The sequence below is a fragment of the Aotus nancymaae genome, unplaced genomic scaffold (genome assembly GCF_030222135.1).
Source record: "Aotus nancymaae isolate 86718 unplaced genomic scaffold, 86718_ANA_hifiasm-v0.15.2.pri h1tg000014l, whole genome shotgun sequence".
In the NCBI taxonomy this organism is placed as follows: Eukaryota; Metazoa; Chordata; class Mammalia; order Primates; family Aotidae; genus Aotus; species Aotus nancymaae.
Window position 1 is genome coordinate 24916961 of NW_026988425.1, and position 24304 is coordinate 24941264.

Below are 24304 nucleotides of genomic sequence, written 5' to 3' on the forward strand. Positions count from 1 at the left end.
TAAAAAATGACCTTTTTTCAGCCTTTATAGATCTGTGAATAATGGCATCTTTGAAATATGTTGCTGCTTGCTAATTACTTTGTAACACGCCATCTAGGTTCCTAGAGGGTACTTGTGCAAATACAGCTTTGGTATGTTTTACATTCTTCCTCTGCCCCTCCATTCCTACTAGGTCACTTCTTTTTAGCTTATTATAGATATTCTGTGCATATAGGGCTGGGTGTGTGGGTGGAGATTATTCTGACTTCTTAATATATACAGATGGAAGTGTGAACAATAGTAGCAGGTAGGGTCATGATGACAAAAATCACCCTGCAGTATTTGGGTCCAGTTCTTTTTGTTTATTATATTTCATGTTTGCAGTTTATTTTGCAGGTAACCAAAAGTCAGTATTTCAAAGAGTCAGGGAAAATAGAGTGCATCGATTGTTACCAAAATAGGAATTCTTCAACACAAAGAATGCTGGGAACCTCACGGACATGGTGTGTTGCAAAAACAAGAATTTAACCGAGGAAATGATGGGATGTTGTTGAGAAAGATAAATATGCCTCTAGGAGGCAAAGCCATCCCCTGGGTCAAGGTTCCCAGGGAGAGATGCAGCAGAAGCCATGTAGAGCAGGGCAAGGCCAGTGGTTTCATAGATTCCTGCCAAAACTACAGAATGCAAATGAGTCACGGATCTGTCGTCTTAAAGGGAACTCTTCTTTCAGGAAACCAGATAATTATCTATATTGGCCTCATAGGGTCTCATAAGTCATAAAATTAATGTTTAACCTAGAAAAAACATGAATGTCCATCAACAGTGTTATATTTGAATAAATTATAGTGTGTGGAGTACTATGGAACCACAGATCATAAGTTTGTTCACATTCTTAGTATACATAGATAATTAGGCATACATAGTTATGAATTTTTATCCATATCTGTCTACACAAGTAAATGTCTAGGATATTTTTTTCCAGTGGCAAAAAGGAACAAGTTCAAAAGATAACACTTTCTGCATATAATATGATTATGGTTTTATAAAAAATTTAGAAAATGTCTGTGAAGAGTGAAGGAAAGAGAAAAAGAGAAAGGCATGAGAAAATACATTTCAGTCTCTAAAAATTAATTTTTTGGTGGGAAATTAGAAGAATGCAGGCAAATTATTTCTGAAGCATATGTAATAAATATTTAATTCCAAGTTATTAATATTTACTTTTTAAAATTTCAATAAAGATTATGTGAAAATAGAAGACTCAAGTACATATTTTATTATTTATTTTAATCATATTTATAATTTTTGTGATACAGAATCTTTCAATTTCTTTTAGTAAATCAGTCGAATTTTATTCTTTTCTTGGATTTTGTATTTCAGTGTCTTCAATTTATTTTATGCATCAGTGATTTACAACTGAATTTGTTTGAACATAAATTGAGGAATGTACTTATCTGACTAAAAGCAATTGTATCAAATTCATACACTCAGCATGCAAGTAACACTGCTATAAACATCTTTAATCACACTGACTTTCAAACTTAAACCGTACATCTCCTACTGATTGTATTTTTCAAATATAGGACATAGATTTCAAAGTTCTGAAAGGGCTTTAAATAAACATTCAAATAAAAAGTGCCTAATTTTTCAAGAGGTGATAGTTTCAGGAGTATCAGAAATAATTTTATATGCAATTTACACATTTGGTAAAGTGTTGTTCTTGTTAAGTAAAGTATTTTGGGCATGGGATGTGTGTGTGTGTGTGTGTGTTTGTGTGTGAGAGAGAGGGATTCTATTAACAAAGTTTAAGAACAAAGGAAGTTTAAATGATTTTTCTGGCTAAGGATATACTCTCAGTACTTATGACTTCTCAATCAAACTATTATTAATGAATCTGAAAGGGTTACAAAATTGAATCTAAAATGATCTTTTATATTCTCTTCATGAAGTTGTAATTTATATTTCATTATGCATTAAAATTAATAATAGTACATTTTAGACATTTGTTACACTTGAGTTAATATAATTATGTAGTCTTTATAACAAATGCTACCCACCACTATTCTCCAACTCCTATTGCTCGACAAAAAATTAAATGATGATTTGAAAAAAATGATACATGCAGATACAAACACACACACACACACACACACACACACAGAGGCTGAAGTTTAATTTTAAACTACAAAATCATGCATAGTGTTCTTTCTTTCTGGTGAAAATATAATCAATTTTGCTAGTTCAGATTCAGATGAATTAGTTCTTCATAAGCTACACACACACACACACACACACACACACACACACAGAGGCTGAAGTTTAATTTTAAACTACAAAATCATGCATAGTGTTCTTTCTTTCTGGTGAAAATATAATCAATTTTGCTAGTTCAGATTCAGATGAATTAGTTCTTCATAAGCTTTGATAGGGCTATCGCTTAGTAGATTAATGTAACTTCAGCCCATTACACATAATGGTGGTCAAATTAATTCACTAAAACTTTGACCACATTCTAGATAGTAAACCGAGAAAAAATTAATCAGCTTGGGGCTGTGTATCATATTACATGTAGAAGTGAATCGTACGAGTGTAAATTATGCACATTATTTCTATCCCATTTCAAATTGGGAGAAAGTATAACGTGCAGTTTCATCATCGTAAATTCTGTAATTATTGGAGTGTTTCATTATATACCAATTATATTATGAAACAATCAAATAGTTATAACAAATTGTGCAATCATGTTCCTTATAACTGAAGTAAATGTACTTTGATACATTCATTAATGAGAGCACTTTAATTTAAACTATAAGAAAGAAAAGTATTACAAAGCTATTTGGTAAAATTAGTTACCAACCCAAATATAGTAATTTGATAAATTTTAGTCTGTTAAATGTGTTAGTTGAGAAGATATTATGAGATGAATCCAATGATGCAATCATAAATTTGTTAAATTATGTTTAGAATATATCTTTATTTATGACTTTGATTCAAGACAAATGTATTCACAATTTCCACTACTTTTGATTCACTAACTCTGGACGTATCCCACTCAATATGACAGAACAGTGGAAAGCACTGCAGAATAAAGCAAAAGGCCATCTACTTCCAGACCAGATGTTCCCCTGAGTTTCTTTAAAACTTTGAGCAATTCACTTAATCAAATATATTTCTTAGAGTATAAATGAAAATAGAATAAACATCAAAATTTGAATAAATTAAATGGTAGAAAACCCATAAAAATGTAATTTTCCTAGAGCTCTTGACAAATATCTATCAGAGGCTCAGAATGATTTAATGCTATTAAAATAAAAAAATGCAAATCAAACTTTGGTTTCTACAGTCTACTGTTTACTCAGTATCAAAGCTGTATTTTGAACATATGCTATATTTATGTAACACTTGCATTTCATTACCATCTTCTCAGTCATCTATCCACCCATCCATTTATTAATTAATGCATTCATTAGTAGTGTTGTATATCCTAAAATATTAATACTTGTGCTATCTTGAACATTCTTATAAATGTTTTTCTACTTACCTTGCCTCTAGATGCATTATGGTTTACTTGCTGAGAATGTAGAGACTAAAGCCATAAATATTGACATTTTGACTACCTGTATAAGCTCATGAAAATAAAATATAAAATATCAAGAGAATCAAGAAATAATATATTCTTTTAAAATGAAAATAAAGGTATACCTTCAGCTATCCCTGCTGTTACACTGGAGACTAGATGAGAAATTTGTAGAGTGGAGACATGAAGAGAAAGAAATGGGTCATGGCTTTAGATGAGGTCACAGCAGAGCAGAAAACAATGGAGTTTGTCAGGTGATCAAAAGAATAAAGAATAGAGACAAGCATAGGGTGCTGAAAAAGATCCATCAAGTGTCAGAGCCCAATGGAGCTGCAGCCACATCTGCATATCACCAACTAGCATTAAGGGTGCACCTCATTTCTCATTGTGATCTACTTGAGCTATTCTTTCCTTTGGTGTAGGTAAGATTTTCTCCCAAGAGGTGGCACCAAACGACACCTAAGTCCTGAGAGTTGGCTAAGATAATCAGACCACCGTGTTTGTATATCTGCCTCATCCTACTTATTTTTAATCACCCAGGAGATATGAAATGTCATTACAGAAGTGTTTTTAACTAGAAAGACTCTGGTGAAGAGCAAAGGAAAACATCACAATATCTCTATCAATGAAACACTTTCTTATTATCAAAATAAACATATTTCGATCAACTTTATATCTGAAACTTGGAGGAACAAGCAACACTATGAGAATAAATCCCTTAATCCTAGAGTTGCAAAGAACTGACCACTGCGAACAACCTGAGTGAGATTAAAAGTCCATCCCCAGTAGATAAACCAATGCTTGAATCCTGTTCACAAGAGCTATGAAAATAAATATGTGTTGATTTACAGTACTAGCTTTATGGCAATAGATATATATTGTGGCAATAAATAATACATTTTCTCAACTTTTTCATGTTCAGTTTTTCATTAATAGTGACATTTAACTGACAACCATTCATGAAATCTCCCCCATTGTCATTTAAAAATGCTTATTAAGCGCTGAAATGCATGCCTCATACTCATATACAGAAATATGTCACAACAGTGCAAGCAAAAACAAAAACACCCAATAAGCTTCAGGATAATATCTTTTCTAAAATGAAATTATAGTAACATCTGGTTTAACACAATACTTATTTATGGCTTATGAGTCTATGACTATTTTATGTAGTCTCCAGAAACAGGATGCAATCCTCCCCCACCCACATTTATTTTTAAGTTGAGGCTGATAATACAGCACACAAGATAATATGATAAGGCATATTACTCATATAATGAGTCTTTTGGGGGAGAGTACAGCAGGAAAAGCTTTGAAGCTGGTCTAAAAACAGCTCAAGAGTGCATGGAAAGGAGCCTGCTTTAGAGTTTTTACGGTGGTCACAGAGTGGGGCCAGGACCAGCTCTCCATCTGTGTCCAGGAGATTACATGGTTTGATTTCCTGGCAGCTCCACCGGAGGGAACTCACATATAATCTCATCGGTTTTCCCAGATTAGAGACAGATGTCGGAGAGGGAGGTTTGAGACTTAAAAGTAGTGAGTGAATATCCAAAAATGGAGTTGGCTTTATTGCAATAAGTTGTGTGTTGTTTGGTTTCGGCTCTGCTCTGTCTTTTGTGTCTGGGGTTACCTACAGGCAGCTCTGCTGAATACTGGTGGAGAATCCACATGCCTGGAAAACTGAAATTCTCCAGTAAGTTTACAGTGGTAGTGAAAGGAATCCAAAGGGAGAGGTGAAACCCTCAGATATTGGAGGACTGTGGTTTGGAACTGGAATCCTACAACTTTGTATTATATTATCTAAATTAAATTATAAAGTCCATTTAGATTTAAAGGGTGGAGCAGACTCCTTTTCTTCATTTAAAACAACATTGCAAAATCAAATGGCAAGAGAAACAATTACAAGGAGTGGAATAATTAGAGCAATTTTTATAAATAATTTACCATGGAGTAGATGAAAAAAAAAAAACATTTGTGTTTCACTTTGTTGTATACAAATTTCAGCATATGGAATTCATATGAAACAAAGGGAAAAGCATCAGTTTCCATGTGACATTCTGCCCCTGATTTATAGTATGAGGATTTTACTAATCAGAAATTTGAGTAGCCAACTTTTTACAATGGAGGTTAATTTTCAATCACTCTGATTTGTTCCTTGAAGAATATTGAATAATCGTGCCAGACAAATAGTGTATGAGTACTTTTAAATTAAAGTACTCAGAAATAGCAATATCCAAGGAAAAGAATGCTGAGTTGGGCTAGGGGACTGTGAGATTTATAGAACCCTTAATTAAACTAATAGCAACACAAAAAGTAAGATTCCCTGGAGCAGCATATCAATGGATTGTATTTTCTCATGTATTTCATCAACTCAAATAATTAGAAAATGAGCCAATTGTTTTAGGGATTTCCTTCCTTACTAGTGCATATCTGAATTCAAAGAATGTACTCTAAGAGTAAAAGTTTAATTGGCCAAACCTAAACCTACTCAAAGTTTATGATTTAATAAGGACTCTCACTGTAATACTATAAATTAAATCTAAGCCAAGTTCAGGCTTTACAGACTGTCCATTGGGAAATACAATATGATGGCCTCACTTTATCAGGAAATTAGTAACATGATACATTGTTCAAGGAGCTTCTGAAAAGAAATTTAAGCATAAATTAATAGATTATTTTAGAAACAAAGGAAAAGATAATTTGAAATAAAAGAGTTTGAATCTGATAGTAATCTATTAAACAGTAACCTATTTACCGGCAAATTAATAGCAGCAGTTTACTGAAAATTGAAAATAAGAAGAGCATCCTCTTGACAATTATTTAATCATGTCATGGGAAAACTAGAAGAACAATGAATAAGATTGATACATATTGGCTGGCTGTTCTAATTAATAGATTATATGATTTTCTACATGGAAAGAATACCAGTAGCTAAAATATCATTAGACCATATACACTGTTGTAAAATTTTGGTGCATTACTTTGTCATAACATATAATTACAGAAGTCAGTAGCTTTCAATTTACATGATCAATAAGATCAAATTTACATGTGTTTATACCAAGGTATAAACTGAAGTAGAATAAATATTTCACACATTAGAATAACCTAAATAGGAGGGATTTTCTAGAAGTTATTTCCATTATGGATATACAGTAGTGATCTAAGTATAATAGAACAATATAATTGAACACGTGCCTAAATTATACTACAAATATTTCTGAATCAAATGTCTGTATAGATCTATTATAGTACCATAACCCTAATATATTTATCAATTATATAATATTATTCAAAACTTAATATAAGCATAAAAAGACAGTAGAAACTAAACATGCTTGAGAAATGCAGAATATTTGTACTACCATATATTTAAATATATTATTGCCTTGCAAAAGTTAAAATTACATTGTACTGGAACAAAACATAAGTCTATTGGAACAATTAAAATAATAAAAAATATGTAACAGACCATTGTGTTTAATATGAAGTAAGATAAGAGAACGTATTCATTTGTACACACATACGTACACCTAGACAGATGCACAGCTAGAATATGACGGCATTCTAAAATGGATGTTATTCTTCTATTTTATATAATAAGTACATAATATAATATGATGTTAGAATTGACGAAACATTGCAGTTTATTGTTTGTGCATACTGAGCCTTCAGATGAGTTTAGTGTTATTTTTTATACTTTGTTATTCAGTTTTTCAATAATGAATGCAAAATTTTACACTTTTATTTCAAAAAATGAAATTTTAAAATAAGACTTATTGAGAAAAGTGTTATATTTGAAATATTAAGGTACAGTTTATCTGAAAAATACAAAACCAAGAGACTAAATAATTTTGTATCTGCATGAGAAAATATTATATTTGCAGTCTTCTTTGATTTGAGACTGAGATATGTATCTTTCCCTTTATTTATATTCATATCATGTACATATATATTATAGAAAGGAAAAAGAGGCCTACAAAGTGAACAATTTCTAGGAAATAAAATAAATTTGAATGTACTAAGAATGAGAATCATTTTATAAACTAATGACTCTCAAAATGTGAAGCAGAATCATTTGAGACAGGCTCAAAGTCAAATCCATTTTCACAATAATACTAAAATGTTATTTTTTGTTTTAACTCATTGTCTCAAAATATAGCTAGAGTTTTCTAAAAATTACATGACATGATGATATAATTGCTCATATGATGTAAGGAGTTTGTGAAGTATTGGAGATTGTGTATTCTTAGGTGTATTCCAGTGTTTCCTAGAATATTCTGAGATAGCAGACAGCTAGAGAAAGAGACAGGTAGAGATAAATAGTTTTCAAAGATTAACTCAATTTTCTTTCAGAGTTCTTATTGTGCTCTTACTAGCTACTTTTAACTATGACCATTATCTCTGTAACCTCATTATCATCAAATAAATAATTATTTCAAAATCCCAAAGTGTTCCATATGCCTGTGAAAAATACAACAATAATACAGTTTTCTCATTTTGCAATATATTTACATTTTTTCAGAACTTTTATTTATCTAAGGTATTATTCCAGAATTTTTGCTATATTTTCACATAGTTAAGAATAGATATTTTGTGTAAAAAGAGATTAGGCCAGGCACTGTGGCTCATTCCTGTAATCCCAGTGCTTTGGGTGACTGAAGCACTAGGATCAGTCGAGGCCAGGAGTTGGGCACCAGCCTAGTAACACAGAAAGACCCCGACTCTACAAAAAGGAAAAACATTAATGGGTATTGTATGTGTCTTTAGCACTAGCTACTGTGGAGGCTGAGGTGGGAGGATTTCTTGACCTCAGGAATTCAATAACACAGTGAGCTATAATCATGCTTCTATTCTCTAGCCCGAATAACAGAGCAAGACTTTGTCTCCATATAAAAATTAATTAATTAATTAAAATAAAATTAAAAAAGAAAAAGTTAGATGAGATGACTTGCTTTCTTAACCCACAGTTGCATCATGAATGTCTAAAGATTCCGACACAAGATGAAATTCACACATCTGAGATATCTACATTAAACATAAACATGATCTTTGTTTGAAAAGCCAAATATTGTTTTATCTTTTCAAATGAGAAATAAGAAAGCCTCTGATGTATCTTACCAGAGTATAATTTATGTCTTGACCTTGTGTACACATCTTTCCAACTTTCTGTGTTAAGAATTAGGAAGTGCACTTCAAAGACTTCTGCTGGTTGTGTCTAGGAAAAGTATAGGTATAACTCTTTGAGTTGTGAGCTGAAGTAGAAACTGCTTTTTTTTTTCCCCAAGTAAAACCAGTTTTATTGAAATAATTACTTGAAAATAATAACAAATGAGACTACGGTATTTTACAAATATCTTCTGTAAAATATAAAGTGAGCCACTTTCTTCCAGGAAAACAATTGTCTGTGCTCCTTGCTAATGACAAAATAAATGTCTTGGACAAAAATAAAAGTTTTGGAAACTGTGAGCTGATGCTATCTCAATAGTTTTTTAAAAATAAAATTTTTATTTTTGATAAGTAAACAAAAATAAAATTTGTATTTTTGATGGATTTCTTTGAAATCAATGGTGATATTTTAAAATAGGATATCAACTTTTAGAAGAACTGTTTAATTAAGTTGCACAATATTTTCCAAAATAACTAATGACAAAAAAGTACCTGGATAACAGATCCATTCACAGAGGAAGACAGACATATTAATTTCAATATATTTCAATATAATTGAGTGTAAAACTGTTATCTTTCAGATTCTACTTCTCTAGCTTTAGTTTATATCATGATAAATACCTACAATGATCACAAAAGGTTATAAATTGCTCATCCTTTTCCCGAATTTTCTTTATATCCTTTAGTTTCTATACCTTTTGTAAGAGAATGAAGGCACAAACAGATAAAAGAATCAAGCTATCATGTATTATGTCAAATTTAAATCGATTTTCCCTTCCTTCTTTCCTTCCTTCCTTCCTTCCTTCCTCCCTCCCTCCCTCCCTCCCTCCCTCCCTCTCTCTCTTTCTCCAAATTTTTGTATTTTTAGTAGAGACAGTGTTTTACCATGTTGGCCAGGCTGATCTCTAACTCCTGACCCCATGTGATCTACCTGCCTCCACCTCCCAAAATGCTGGGATTCCAAATGTGAGTCAGGACATGTGGCCAAGTACATTTTCAAAAATGTAAAACAGTAACATTACTTTTAGTAATTTTTCTTTTCTTTCTTTCGAGACCGAGTCTCACTCTGTTGCCATGGTGGAGTACAGTGGCACGGTCTCCGCTCACCACAACCTCCATCTCCCGGGTTCAAGCGATTCTCCTGCCTCACCCTCTCAAGTAGCTGTGATTACAGGCATGCGCCATCATGCCCAGCTAATTTTTGTAATTTTAGTGGAGACGGGGTTTTGCCATGTTCACCAATCTGATCTTGAACTCTTGACCTCCACCTGCCTGGGCCTCCCAAAGTCCTGGGATTACAGGCATGAGCCACTGCACTCGGCCCCTCTTAGTAATTTTTTTAATGTTTTTATAAAAGATAATTTTAAAAAATGTATTGTTTATGTTAGTAGGTAATGGGCTAATTGGTATTTTAAAATTAATTTATAAATCAATTTTTAAAAAATATCCTTTTAAAATTTCTATTACAATTAAAATTGACAAATATATACCACATGGGTACATAGTAGATGTATGTATTTATGGGATACATCAGATATATTGATACAGGCATACAATGTGTAATAATCACATCAGAATAAATACATACCATGTGTGGGATATTTATTAAAATAAATAAAAATATTAAAATGATTATAAAGATATGTAATTTATAATTTTATGAATAAAGTATCTACATATATAAGGTATTAAGAAGTATTTTAATAAATAAAAATATTAAAATATTATGAAGATATGTAAATGCTTTTATTTAGCAAAATTTTGGGGTGACTTTGAAGTACATTAAACATCCCATTCATTGAGGAAAAGACAGTTTATTCCAAAACATTCTTTAATAATCCTAACCTGATTTTGTCTATAGGAGAAAAAAAGGAACAAAGGGAAAAATCCACCTGAAAAAAAAAATCTTTGTATCATGGAAATTATGAAGCTGGATTTCTTAGACATTAAAGAAATTCACACAGACACACACACAATCAGTTTAAAAATTCCATTTTTGAGATTAAATTTTCACAACACATTATGACTGCAATGAGTTACTTGAATACCAATTGTTACATCTAGTTATTTTTAGCAAGGGAGCTGGACTTCACATTACTCAATGCTAGCTTATAAATTTAACTTCGTAAAATTATATGGGAAATGTGTCCTATCCAGCTGCTTCTGCCCAAAGCAAATGTCATCCTCCCTAAGTGCCACAGTGATATCTCCCCTCCTCTGAGCTCCACCAAAACTTACCTTGTATCCTTCTTGTCCGCCACACCTCCTAAATAAGAGTCCCTTGTATCCTTCTTGTCCCCCACACCTCCTAAATAAGAGTCCTTTGTATCTATCATATGTTTTTGTGGAAGAAAGGAAATGCAGAAAAATAAATAAGCATCATAGTTCACAATGCTCTAGTTTTTTGTGTGAGAATCTTTCTAGATAATGCTGCAATGATTGTCCTACAGCACTTATTTCTCACTCATTAAGTTTTTTAAGGACCATTATTCTGGCTACCACATAAGAGATCAAAAAAGGGCCTGTGCATCGTAAGTAGAATGAAAACAAGTTTTTTTTCCACCACAGTCTTTGAAAGAACAGTTTTTAATTCCAATTTTACCTTAACACATCATTTTCCCAGTATTATGACTAGTAGTTATAGTATATCAAAAAATATAGATTTATTAGATAATAAAGTGTATGGTAACAGACAATTGTAGTTTCCAAGAAGTATATTAAAAGATTGGCATTTTACGAAGAGTTATATTCCAGAGACACTAAAGTATTTCTCTATTTAAATTATGTGCACTGAGAAAAGTGCTGATATGATAGTGATGTTTGCTCAATCTTCACTGGAGATGTAGTATTTCTGAAATGGGACCTAAATATGCTATTGGTTGTGGTTTGAAAATCTGTGTTCCATTTCTGGATAAATGTCATTTTTTTTTTTTCTGAGACGGAGTCTCGGGCTGTCACCCGGGCTGGAGTGCAGTGGCGCGATCTCGACTCACTGCAACCTCTGCCTTCCAGGCTCAAGCAATTCTGCCTGAGTATATGGGACTACAGGTGCACACCACCATGCCCAGCTATTTTTTCGTATTTTTAGTAGAGATGGGGGTTCACCCTGTTAGCCAGGATGGTCTCAAACTCCTGGGTCTCCCAAAGTGCTGGGATTACAGGCGTGAGCCACTGTGCCCAGCCATAAATGTCACTTTTGTAAACTTGTTTGAGATATTGTCCCAAAATAAAAATCAGGAAATAAATATGTAATAATTACTCCACGTCTAATTGCTGTGCTGTCAACAGAATACCTGCTATATATGTCACTAATTATGTCTATATTGAATGAATGATTGACTGAATCTCATAAGAACTAATTTTACCTGAACATATGCTATAAAGATTAATTATATGAAATCTGTTAATGTTTTTCAAGGGCACTCTATGTAAACAAAGTGAGATTATTACTCTGTCATTAAAATATGGCATTAGGCCAATACAGTCATCTCAGCTTTCTCTGGTTCTAAGATTTGGGGTCACATGCCTAGTAAACCAATAGCTAAATGAGACTGGAATTTGATTGTTTTGGGATAGAAGATTTCAATTAAATCCTTTAGAGTGTATTATTCATATGTGGGGGCTTATTACTATACATTAATGCTTTGTTCAAGTTTTCTAATCTATGCCAGATTTGTCTCTGATCCAAATTTTGGATTTTAGATTTTAGAGATCAAAACTATCATTTGGACAAATCCATAATTACCTTAGGAATTTTCAGGTTCTCTATTCAACATGAAATGGAATCCATGAAATACCATGTAAGAAAGAACTGAACTTCTTATTATGAATCCAAGACTGGGTTTTCAAAAAGTTCCATATTTCAGGACTGATAAGCATGCAGAGCTGATTAACATAATGATTAAGAATTGTTAATTCCAGTCAAATTATATGACCAGTAGAAGCCAATAAAATAACCTTTCCTGTAGTGATTGTTAAAGAGACCAATGGTTGTCAACGACCTACCTGATATTTTGAGATTCACTTTCGAAAACTGGCAAAACAGTTAGAGCTCTTATGATGATGGTAGCCTCGCAGAGTCTACCAACTGTAAACCACAGTATTCATGTTAGGCGAGGAGTTTTCAACAAATATGTGCTGTGGTAATATGAGAGAGAGAGAAAGAGAGCGAGAATGAGAGAATGAGTAGGACGACAGTGTGCAGTCGTGTGTGTGCGTGTGTGTGTGTGTGTGTGTATGATATGTATCTTGATCCACAATCCTAGTAAAGGAAGGTTTTATTTTGGTTTAAGGCACACAGAATTCAGAAAAGTCTCCTAAGAGAACTGATTCATGTTAATAACATTTATCCATTACTTACCTAGGCTTTACAGGTTTGTTTCTACACTAGTTTGGAGGAAGAAGGAGAGTTATATACAGATAACAGTAGACTTTGTGTTAAAATGAGTACCTATTCACATCCCACAAATGCTCTATAGTATTGTTGGCTTTTCCAACCTATAAAATCCAACATAAGAAACACCCTGTACAGAACTCAGATGCTCCAAAATGGCCTATGGTATAAAAATAAATGTAATGCTTATGCAATCATTTATTATGTGTATAAACAGTAAGCTTAAACCAGGTACCTAAGGCTGGAATTGAGGTGGACCTTTGCATATGTCATACCATTCAGGCAACAAGAAGCTGCTCGATTGTTCAGTGTAGATCAATTTTGTCGACCATCACAGAGAAAGAATATTGACTCAATATTTGTTTTCTACTTAACTTATCTGAATTACAAGTCAGAGTTATTTAAGATCACCAATGAAGAATTTGGGCCTGTATTGTATCCTGCCTGGATACATTATAATTATTATGTAGCAAGATCTTTGAATTTTAGCTAACACTAAAAATAAACTTTCCAAAGAGTCAGATTTTTTATCTGGCAATTAATTAAAGATAATGCTATCTAAATCTGAAAAACTATAAATTCTTCTATGCTATGGCTTGGATTTGTGTCCCCACCCAAATCTCATGTTAAAATTGTAATTCCCACCATTGCGGGACCTAGTGGGAGGTGACTGGATCATGGGGGTGGATTTCCCCTTTGTTCCTTTGATAGTGAGTGAGTTCTCATGAGATCTGGTTGTTTAAAAGTGTGTGGCACTTTTCCCTTTACACTCTCTCTCTCTCGTCGTCATATGAAGATGTGGAGGCTTCCCTTTCACCTTACTTCATGATTGTAAATTTCTTGAGGCCTCCCCAGCCATGCCTCCTTCACAGCCCATGAAACTGAGAGTCAATTAAACCTGTTTACTTTATAAACTACTCAGTCTTAGGTAGTTATTTATACCAATGTGAGAATGAACTAATATCTCATGTGTGGCAAACATCTAGCATAGTTTTGACCCTATTATTTTCAAATACATACTATAACTGAATTTAAATAAATATTCAGTAGATATGTATGTACAGTAAAATAGGTTATATCGAACTGCTTGTTTTCTGGTTTGCTGTTTTTGATTATTGATTTTTTTCCTGTATGTGAGTAGCAAATTTTGGATAACGTTGAGTTTTTCAATTTCATATACATATTCTAATAATTACAAGATTATTAAGTATGGTTGATGAATGAAAATAAGCTGTGAATATTAAGGCACTGATCAATATAAATCACAATCAATTTTAATTTTAAATAACATATTATTGAATACAATTTTTGCTTTTATATGTACAAACTTCAGTCTATACATGAAACACATAAACTCTATCTGGTACACACAGGTACGTATGTTTGTGTGTATATACATATGCACATCTACATATACCTAGGTAACATAATAAAGATGTGTTTTATTATTGTAATTTTTCAGATAAATGATATTCACATTTGTTGACCAAAGAAAATTGTTTTTTTCTTTCAATTTTTTTTACATAGCGAATAGCACATTTAAACCAAGTCTGCCTGCTAAAAAAATGTAGTCTTTTCAATGCATCACCTTGCTTCTCTTTAAGATAATACCCACACATTGAAATCTAAGAGATAATATTTAATTTTGTTTCTGATTGGTTCAAAACTACTGGATTTTATTTTAATCTCAGAAAGAGCAGTGTATTAGAATTTTTATTGCTTACATAAAAAGCCTTGGGAATTACTTGAGTAAAACGAGGATTGTGGTACAACAACAATAAATATTATGTATTTCCAATCCAAAGCAGACAATGATTTTCAAATATGTATTTTAAGGATCCATAATTAACTTCACAGCCTTTGGTGATTGATTTGTTAAGATACTTTAAAAATTAAAGCAGTTAATTTCATTTTACTGAATGTTGACTTTTATAAATTAAACTATTTCCTTATCACTTTTTCTCCCATTTAAGACACTGCTTGCTTTTTTTTCTTGTCTTCTCTCCATTTTTCCTTCCTCTCTTCTCTTCTACTCTCTCTCCTGTTAGATACAAGCAAGAAACTTTTTATGTGTTTCTATAATTAAAATGTTTGGGGGCAAGTCTAAGCTGTTACTGAGTGTTAATTTATACAATTGAATCACTTCCAAATAGCCCAACAGACATGACTGAATTTATTTTAGTACTGGGAGAAGTTACATTTTTTTTTCCCTAAGACTCTATAGAGGAATAAAACGGTGAATCGTTAAGTGCAAAACACAGCCTATAGTTAGTAAACCCATTTATAGACTGTGTCTTGCTCCTTAAATTGAATATGCTATACAAACATAAAACACATCTCTTAATGGTTTAAAATCAAAGGTTAAAAAAAATAGTCATGATTTAAAGTCAAAACTAGAGGCATGTCAGCACTGTTCAAATCACTCAAATATAATGTAGTTCAGTTTATTTCAAATTCATGACAGATACGATATTATTAAAAATATCTTCAAATCCTGCCCTACTTTCTGGGGCCAACTAGCTTTAAAAAAAATCAATGCTGGCCAGGCACAGTGGCTCAAGTCTCTAATCCCAACACTTTGGGAGGCTGATGTGGGTGGATCACCTAGGTCAGGAGTTTGAACTGAGCTTGGCCAACATGGTGAAACCCGGTCTCTATTAAAATTACCAAAAAAAAAAAAAAAAAAACCAATAGCCGTGCCAGGTGGTGGGTGCCTGTAATCCCAACTACTCAGGAGGCTGAAACAGGAGAATCACTTGAATCTGGGAGGTGGAGGTTGCAGTAAGTCTCGATTGCACCATTGCATTCCAGCCTGGGAGACAAGAGCAAAACTGAAACTCAAAAAAAAAAAAAAAAAAAAATCAATGCTAGACCATCTCTGCAGTGGGAAATATATCTAACCATCTTATTTTGAATAATTATATTTCCCTTCTACTGAGTTTGTAGGAGGAGTAGAATCAGTCTATTGATTCATGAAGTTTCTCCTAATAAACTAGCTGTTTCTAATATTGTTGATATGAAAGACATACATGATTATCTACTTAACATTTGCTTCCTTTCTTCTGTGTAGAGCTTCTATTTGTCCACATTCTTGCCATACTGGAGAATGGCGGATTAGAATGACGAAAAACAAAACGACAAACCCTGTATAATACATGCTGAATTTAATGCTTACGAATTAAAAAATATTTAAATAGCCATATCTCCATATTTTGAAGTGAGCTAATGCATGTCTTCATATTCAAACCATTTGGAGTTGAGATTCTGATATTAACATCCAGGTATATCTTAGTGGACAGCATTAGTGAGATACTGGTGTCTGCATTTGGGTTTCCATAGGCTGGTGTTTTTTAACTGTCACAAATATAAACCTAAGCCATCTTGTTTTAAAATTACACTAAAATTTATATTAAACTAAATGGAAGCATAAGGTAATGAGTTTTAAAGTTTTTTTATAACTGTATTTGCTCTGAGGCATAATGTCTAGTCTAGTGAAAACTGGTACTCTGAGTTTTACTTGTAAACTTTTTGTGTTTTCTGGGATAATCCTTGATTATAAAATACATGTCAGTCTTCAAGTTTGTTTTGTTTTGCTGATATTTGCTTAAAAGTAATGAAGAAGACGATACTGATTATCCTAAAATGAGCCATAAAATTTTACTTTTATTATACTAAAATTATTAGGAATTCCATGAAGATTGTAAATGAAGTAATATATTACTCTCAGAAGCATTAGAAATCAAATGCAGACATGTCAGGGTAACTACCTGCACTTGGTGCCTGTACAACTTACGATCTGATACTGATGGTTTATAGTACAGATTCTCTCCGGGATACCTAGCATGTGTCCTGTAAATGAAGTGTGCTTAGTAACCTTTTTTTTTTTTTTTTTCTTTCTAAGATGGAGTCTCGCTCTGTTGTCCATGCTGGAGTGCAGTGTGCAATCTTGGCTCACTGCAACCTATCCCTCCCAGGTTCAAGCCATTCCATTAGCCTCCCGAGTAGCTGGGACTACTGGTGCTTGCCAACACTCCCGGTTAATTTTTGTATTTTTAGTAGAGACAGTGTTTCATCATGTTGGCCACGCTGCTCTCGAACTCCTGACCTCGTGATCCTCCTGCCTCGGCCTCCCAAAGTGCTGGGATTACAGGCGTGACCCACCGTGCCCAGCCAGTAACCTTTTTTATTGTTGTATTGTTTCGTTGTACTTCTCTGATTAGGAACCATCACATTGCTCCTGGAGCTCCAATCGGTAAAATTCTGAGGGTGGTTGTAACCAAAGAGTTAAAGAAGTATTTCTTTTCTGACTTTTTTTTTTGTGTAGAACTATTTCTACATTCCACTTGACTTCAGCTAAAGAAACTGGTCTGTAAAAATGGCTTTTTAAATATTATAGAGTGAAATGCCACTGAAAGGGCTACATTTCCAAAGCCAGCCTCTCTAAATGACCCCTATGTCTCGTGTGTGAAAAGTAATCGCCCTCTTTTCTGCAACGAAGAATTTTATTAATTCCCAAAGTTTTATAATCTTTATATTCATCATGTTACCCACTGTATCCATGGCTTACTTCTTAAAAATCAGGACAGTGTTCAGAAACTGATATCTGACATTTACTTGAATGAAAAAAGGCATCATTTAGCCTGAACTTTCATTGTGATCTTTCCACACCCTGATTTCATTCCAATCATTGTTCCCTGCTTTATAGGCTCAAAATGAGTATTCACTGAACATGCTTATTTTTAAGTGGCTCATCTAAGAAAAAGAATTTATTTACGTCCTAGATGCCCAAAATGTAAACACTGTAATATTATATATCTTTTTCTAACAGCAGAGTGATTATAACTAAAGATTTAGAGCATGCATTAGACCCTGTGACATTCTGTACCTACTGGATGTAGTTTAATGTGAATGAAATTTGTGAAGCCTGAAGGTTAAATTGACATTTAGGTGCCAGATACACCTCTGGGTGCTATACTCACATGGTAAAGAGATGAAGTAAATAATTGTTTTAAAAGAGAATGGTCAAGCTCCATAGTTTCTCTCACTACACTTTAATATGCATAACAGCCTTCCATTTTTCCATTGAGACATAAAGTCAATAAATATATGACCACCACTAATATACTAATTTTCCACAGCAAAAAATCAATAACTTTACAACTAACTCCTATATTTGAAAGAATAACTGGAAGACTCTGTAACCCTGAACAAAATGTCTGTGACTTTAATTATGTACCTGACTTAAAGAACTTACTGGGTTGGTAAAATATTTTAGATGCAGTAAGTTTTAAGTGTAGATACTTAACTCATAAGGCTACACTTTTGACACTCAAGATTGCAAATTATTATTATTGTATAATTTCTTACTTTTGTGGTAAAATATAGAGAAATCAAATAGAATTTAAAAAGAGGAGATGTGGCTGGGTAGTTTCAGAATATATATTACATTGTTACTGAATTTCCATTTTTATGATATCTAGTTTCAATATATTTACTTTCAGACATAAATATTTTTACATATACTCTTCACTGAATTAAGACATGTAATGGTGTTAAGATGAAATTGAAAACATTATTTATATTTATAATAGTTAAACACAGGGAAAAAATATAAATATCTACAGTATTAGCTTGCATTTAATGATAGACATACAGGAGATAGCTAACCAAAATTCAGCATAGGTCTCATTATCTTTATGGTTATTATTATATTCCTCACTTTTCATTGTGTAAAATAAGATTTCACAATTTAAGTTTGTAATACCACTCAAGTTAGTTGCTTTTTTCTTTGCCAAGTTCTGAATTATTTTCAGCGGCATTCTGGAGGCTCTTCCTCCGTTTAGGGGACCTTATTTGAAATTCCTCACAAAATAGTGGATGGATCCATCCATTTTAAGACACACACTTGCAGCTCATTAAATTCCAAGCATTTGGTGAAATTCATGATGAGGAATCTGTTTCCCTAATTCCCATAAATAAGCAACCTCCTTCAATCCCTCAATCACTTCCTAATTATGCTGCTTATATTTCCAATGCTTCTCACTCTCAAAATATTAGCTTACAATGCTTGGTTCAAATTCAATTATTATAAGTGCAGTAATTGTGTTCTTATTACTCATTAGTTTGTCCATTATTACTAATCAAAAAAGTCTCATGTATCAAGATAATCAATAAATATTTGTTGCATAGGTTACATATTTTGAAAGTGGAGAATGTACTAGTGGCATTTCATAATATTAAGGATAAGCTTTGGAAAATATATGTGCTCACATTCTCCAATATTTGTGGCCTAGAACATTTGTCCAATAATTTATCATTGTTAGTTGAATTCTCTAAATTCTATGGTTCACTTAAATCTTGACTTAATTGCATTCTTTTTGATTACAAGATTATACTTTGCAAATATTTAAACAAACATTTTTGGATAACTGTTTCCAGATGCTGATTCTTAGTTGTGTCTTACAACATTTTTCTTCTCATTCTTTCTAGTTAACTCACTTTGTACATCTTAGACTTTTAAGAAGTATATTTTATAAATATTAAAAGACCAATAAACACAAGAAATTATACAAAATTATTGGTATGTAACTCATGACCACAAATTATATTTAAAAAATAATTACAAAAACCAGAAAATATGTCCTCTCTAATTATTATTCATGTGGTTTTAATAAGAAAAGAGAAAACAACAAAATATCTCAATATCTAAACAAGGAAAATAATGTGCCTTCAAAACATATATATTCAATGTCATGGGTAGTTCAGGTCAATTTTTATATTGATATATAAAACATTTTCACCTTTTCACTGCTTTGGAATAAAACTTTTACATTATATTCAAAGATTGTCATAGTCTTTCAAATTTCTTCTGAGTTATTGAATGAGTTTTATTCAGGTATTTTTAAATGTAAGACTCTGGTTGTTAAGTTCTGTGTCCTGATAAAGTAAACTTAAAAAGAAAGAATTAACATTATATATATGGATTTAATCAAATGTAACAAGCCATTAATATTTTCCCAAGCAATCCTACTTATGTAATATACTAAATTACAACTGGATGCTTTTATTATCAATTATGGGTAATGATGGTGTTTCCAAAAACAACTTATATTTTAAACTGTAACCTGATCAACACACATATTCATCATATAATATTTTAATTTATGATTTTTGTAAAATGGAAGATTTCTACTTTTTATAGTTTGCGATAGTGACCTTGAGTCCATAAAAAGAGTTTTCGATGAAAACGATATTTTAAGAATATATAAAATTGATTTTACAGCTACAGAAAAGTATCTGGAGTAATATATCAAGAAATATGATAAATAGCAATACATTATATCAAGGAGCTTGTCTTATGGTCTGTCAAAGGGTCACTCTTTGCCTCCATCCGATTTAATATCCTATTTAGCATTTTAATTAAGAATTTAGAAGAGCAAGTAAATGGAATGTTAATAAGGTTCTCATATGATACAAAATAGTGAGGTGCTACAAACTATTTCAAAAACAATAAAATGATACACTTAGACACAATGAAGTTAGTAGCAGGAACAGTGTAGAACAAAATGAAATCTGCTTTAGAAAATATGAGTTAATATTCATTTCTAAAATCAGACATGTAAGTTTTAAAAAAATGTTTCATCAAAAAAGGTGGAAAAAGGAAAGAATATTGTACACAGAGAATGTTTGGACATATTGTAATATTGTACCTTATACAAAGATGCTACCTAGGTTCAGGCTTAGAAATTGACATCTCAATTGATGAATAAAATACCAAATTCAATCCAATATTTGCAAAGTCTTCCACAAGAGTATACGTTAAGATCCAGATATGTTTGATTAAATAATTAAAATATATACACAACTAAAAGCACTTAAAAATAATATTCTGTTTTTCTACCTTAAAAACATATATTTTAAGTCAGCTAAAAGGTCAGGTATGAGTTTCCAGTTCCAGTCCTGACCTTTAAGAATTCCTTCCTGAAAGCTGACGATATGAGTAGAGCCAGCATGCGGACTCTTGGAGCCCTAACCTCAGTTTCATCCTATCAGAAGCTCTGCAGGACAAATCGTCCTGTTGATTAGTCTCAACTTAAGGCCAGGGAAGTTTTTTGTTTTTTGTTTTTTTCTTCTTTTATTTACTTATTTCTTGGAGACGGCGTTTCTCCACGCTGGTCAGTCTGGTCTCAAACTCCCAACCTCAGGTGATCCAGCCGCCTGTGCCTCCCAAAGTACTGGGATTAAAGGCCTGAGCCATCACAACCGGCCTAGGCCAAGGAAATTTTTAAGCATCACTGTCAGTATTCATTGACTGCAGCCTGCCCCCTATAGTGGAATACAACCTATCAAGCAATCCAGCAGCTTCTCTTTGGACTACAGTAAATCTTTGAAATAGGGAGCAGCTGCGTACCATTAAAAGCAAACTCCCGGCTGGGCGGGGTGTCTCACGACTGTAATCCCAGCACTTTGGGAGGCCAAGGCAGGTGGATCATGAGGTCAGGAGATGGAGACTGTCCTGCCCAACACAGTGAAACTCCGTCTCAACAAAAAATTAGCCAGGCATGGTGGCACAGGAGCCTGTAAATTCCAGCTACTCAGGAGGCTGAGGCAAGAGAATCACTTGAACCTGGGAGGCAGATGTTGCAGTGAGCCGAGATGGCACCACTGTACTCCAGCCTGGGTGACAGAGTGAGACTCAAAAAAAAAAAAAGCAAACTCCCAAGGTAGCTGGGATACACTGTTCCAGTACAGGGAATTCAAATGGGATACCATCGGTCTCCATTATGGTCACTCATTGTACTCCTCACGTCTCCTGGCTTCTCACATTTGGTTTGTTGCATCTAAACATGGCTTCTCTAAGATTTGGTAAGCCACAGTTTCTGGAAAACTTTACATATAAGAGTTAGTTCAGTCAATGTCAGCACACACTGCTGCAGTGGGTCCAAGGTTATAGCTGATACTTATCATCTATCTCTTCTGGTATACAATCAGAAGTCTCTTCAACACTTTCGGTCTATGTACTTGCCTTATGGGGAGTTGTAGGAGATCTTACCCCTGAAGGTTCCCAGTCCTGATTTCCATGCGCTTATCAGGCAGTATTGCTTTACTTGCCTGTTTACAGTTAAAACTAGGCAGAGGAATACCAGTAAATACCCAGAGGGTCTCCTGACTTCTAAGTACATTTTGCCTTGCCTCCGTTATGTAACTGCAGCTTTCATGAGGATCACACTTCATTACCTTTTTTAGTATGGTAACTTTCTTCTGCACCTGCTGGTCTACTGGAACAAAGAGTCCCAAATCTCCAGGCAGCAGTTACAGCTTTAAGTCTAGTGATACTCTTACTGCATCTCCTCGTGGAAGTGACCTACTTTAGACTGAGAGAGCATAATAATGAGAGAACAGGAAACACAAATGCCTCAGGTGGTTCCTAGGTGTACTGGTGAGTGGGACCACTGAAATTTCCACTCCTTCATTACCAGACACATGTATTCCACCTATTGGAAACAAAGCACTATATCACAGCCATCCGTTTAAGAATTGTATCCCATTCTGAATGAGAGAATCTCATCCTCGTATAGTTTCATTTTCAAGCTGGCGTCTCAACTGTTTTTTTCAAGAGGCTTTTTCCCTGCTTTATCAGAGAAGCAGTTTCAAGACAGTGTAGTTTGTGGCTGAACCGTGATCATGTGCACACCACTGTAGCACATTTGATACAGAACCTCATTGGTTTGAAAACTTGTTAGAGGAGCTCCCATACTGCTAGATCAGACATGGTATAAGCATTTAAATAGTGGTGCTGGCTGAGCAACAGCACCAAGAAAAGAAAAGCCATTTCTAGAGTACGTTACAATCACATTTAAGATGAATTACTGCCTTTTCCAGATCCTAGTGAGTTCGTCGTAATCAAATTAACACCAAACGTTTTGCTCAGCTGTACATGTGCTTTATTAGGACTGAGCACCATCCTCTGTTACTGGCAGATAAACTGCTCAGCAGCAGTCAAACTTAGTTCACATTAGCGTGAGAAAGAAGCCATGCTACTGGACCTATAGATAGTGTCAATGTCACCGTGACTATTTATTTCATGATCCCATGGCATAAGCCCTGGAATACCTGAGAACAAAGACTGGTTAGCATTTAATGTCTGAGTTGTGCACTTGGTGATTCTGTGCTCTCTCATACATTTTAAGTTGTGATAAAGATATTTGCACACTATATTTTATGCCTTACAGGTACATCTTTGTGACTTCTCCTCAGACTGCCCTTATAATCATGCATATCTTTACCCAGGTTAATTCTGATTCCACACAAAGTGAATGATCAGGTACACTGCTCAAATTCTGTCTGCTGGGGGTATATCCCTCTCTATAGGCTTTCAGAGCCATGCCTACTTGGAACAAGTGTGCAGCAGAATTCCATGATATGCATACACACACTGAGCTAATTCACCCTTGCACTAACTTTGGGCTTTTTCATCTTCCATCATCTAGATGGAACTGTCATAGAAACCATAGGTGTCATATAACAGAGAGATATCAGTCCAACAGTGCAGGATGACATGGTAATTTAGTGATCTGCATGTCCAGCTTACATGTGACCTCTGGGCCCTCTTGGGCCACGTTTTAAATGTATCACTCTATTCCACAATGAGTGCCTTATGGGCCCAACTGAACTTACTTCTAGTGAGCAGCCCTGGCTGCGTGGAAAACTGATGGCATGTTTCTAAGAAGATATAGTAGCAAGATTTTCCAATGTGTATAATTATCTACTAGAGATGTCAGGATCTTGTGCCATACTCTAACAGTGAGTGTGTAACACTCCCATTAAGCCATGTCATTGGCTTCACACAGCCTCATCTCTTACCAGTTGGTATAGTCTGAATGTTTGCTCCTTCTAAATCTTATGTTGAAATATGATTCCCAATGTTGGAGGTGAGTCTCTTGGGATCATGATTGGATCTTGGGGTCAGATCCCTCATGAATGGTTTAGCATCATTCCCTTAGTGATGAGTGAGTTATCACTCATTAGTTCCCAGGAAGTCTGGTTGTTTAAAAGATTCTGAGACCTCCTCCTTGTCTTTCTCTTGTTCCCGCTCCCACCAATTGACATGCTGCCTTCCCTTCACTCTCTGCCATGATTGCGAGCTTCCTGAAGCCCTCATCGTAGGCAGATGCCAGCATCACACTTC